The 1950-nt window shown below is 46.7% G+C and overlaps 1 pseudogene; it reads right to left on the bottom strand.

Moving 5' to 3' along the window:
• Nucleotides 1–723: 723 nt before the first annotated feature.
• Nucleotides 724–1636, bottom strand: LOC100473301 (annotated as a pseudogene).
• Nucleotides 1637–1950: the final 314 nt, after the last annotated feature.

The raw sequence follows: 1950 nt of genomic DNA on the forward strand, positions 1-1950 counted from the left end.
AGGTCATGATCTCGGGGTCCTAGGATCAAGCCCTGAGTCAGGCTCCTTGCTCAGCAGGGAGTCTGCTTCTCCCTCTCCCTCTCCCTCTCCCTTTCCACCTGCTTGTGCTCTCTCTCCCTCTCAAATAAATAAAAACCTTTAAAAAAAAAGCCTCCATCAAGTTGGACACTCAATTCAATAGAATCTCTTTCTCTCTGTCTCTCTCTCTCTCTCTCCCTTGCTGCTGCTTCTGACTTCAAAGAAGCAAGCTGTCATGACATAATGCTGCAATTAAATGAATTCTACCACCAATCAGGGAGCTTGGAAGCTTATCTTTCCCTAGTCAAGCCTCATATGAGACTGCAATCTGGCCAACACCTTCATTTCAGCTTTGTAGGACCCTGAGCAGAGAGCCCAGTTAAGCCAGGACCAGAATTCTGAGTTACAGAAACTCGGAGACAATAAATGGATGTTATTTTAAGCTACTGAGTTTGTGGTGAGACGATAATTTTTTTATGTGTAATTGATCATGATTTTTTTTCTTCTTTCCAGCCCATTTTTCTGTTAGCATTCATCATTTTCTTATTTAAGTCATTAATACATTAAACCTTTTTTTGTAAGGCTATCAACCCATTTGTCTGTCATAAATCATAAACAGCCATTGCATTTTTTTTTGGTTAGAGAAGTAAGCCTACATTTCCTTGTTTCCCAAATAAAGTTAGCTGAATTGGGGGCTTTTGGTGATTAGTCTAAGACACCAAATCCCATATCCTCTTTGGACTCCTCCAACTCTTCCTTTGCTTCAACTTTGCCTGGGGCTATGGCCACAGGGGCAGCAGCCACAGATGCAGATGGATTAGCCAAGAAGACCACGATCTTTTCAGCAGTGGGAAGGTGTCATCAGTCTCTGCAGACAAAGCCAGGACCCCCTTGTATCCATTAATGTTAGAGCGGGGCACTGATGCAATGGGGTAACCTATCTGCAGACAGATGCTAGCAACATCGCAGACACCCTCTGGGAAGCGAGAATGCAGTTTCCTCTGTGATGTCAAGCACTTCAGGGGTGTAGATGCTGCCATTGTCAAACACCTGCTGGGGGATCAGCCCAAAGCCCCGAGGAGAAGGGGGAGACGTTCAGCAGGTTCAGCTGTGTGGCTTCGCTGGCTTCCACTCTGTCTCTGGTCTTAATCAGCTGCACATCACTCAGGATTTCAGTGGTGCCTCTGGAGATTTTAGTGGCAATATCTAAAGCTTGGAAGAAGGAGGTCTTCTTGGAACCCAGACCAGTGTCCTGGGCCGGCACAGTGACTTCATATGGGGCTGTGGCACCAGCACCGGTGGCAGCTGGCACCTTATTGGTCAGCAGCATGTCCCTGATCTCAGTGAGGTCCTCCTTGGTGACACAAAACCCAGACTCCCCCAGATATGAGGCAACAGTTCCTCCAGAGCTGGGTTGTTCTCCAGATGCCCTCGGATGGCCTCATGCATCATGGTGTTCTTGCCCATCCACACCACAGCCACCGATGGACAGACATGCGGATCGGCTGCATCTGTGTGGAATCCATGCTGTCCGCTCCAACAGTGAAGCATTTCGAATTATCATCCAAAATTTAAGGAAGCAGCTGGACTTCCAGGTCACCCTGTCTTCCCTGGGCATCATGGAGGTGCGTTGGGGATTGCCACGCAGGGTTTAAAGATGATGTCACCCTCACAAGGACGGCTGGAAAGAGCAACTCATTGCACTTTTATGTGGTCAAATTCATTGGTCTTTCCTGTTTGGGGTCTCCTTCCTTGTGCTACTTGGAAGGCCCATCCTCTTCCCAAGATTATAGGAAGAGTCACATATATTTTTGTCTAGTACCTTTGGGGTTGTGTCATTACATTAAAATCTTCAATCCATCTGAAGAATGTTTTGGTAAACGGTGTGGTGCAGAGAGGTCTGACTTCAATTTTTTCAAATGTACCAATAAT

The sequence above is a fragment of the Ailuropoda melanoleuca genome, chromosome 9, assembly GCF_002007445.2.
Source record: "Ailuropoda melanoleuca isolate Jingjing chromosome 9, ASM200744v2, whole genome shotgun sequence".
NCBI lineage: Eukaryota > Metazoa > Chordata > Mammalia > Carnivora > Ursidae > Ailuropoda > Ailuropoda melanoleuca.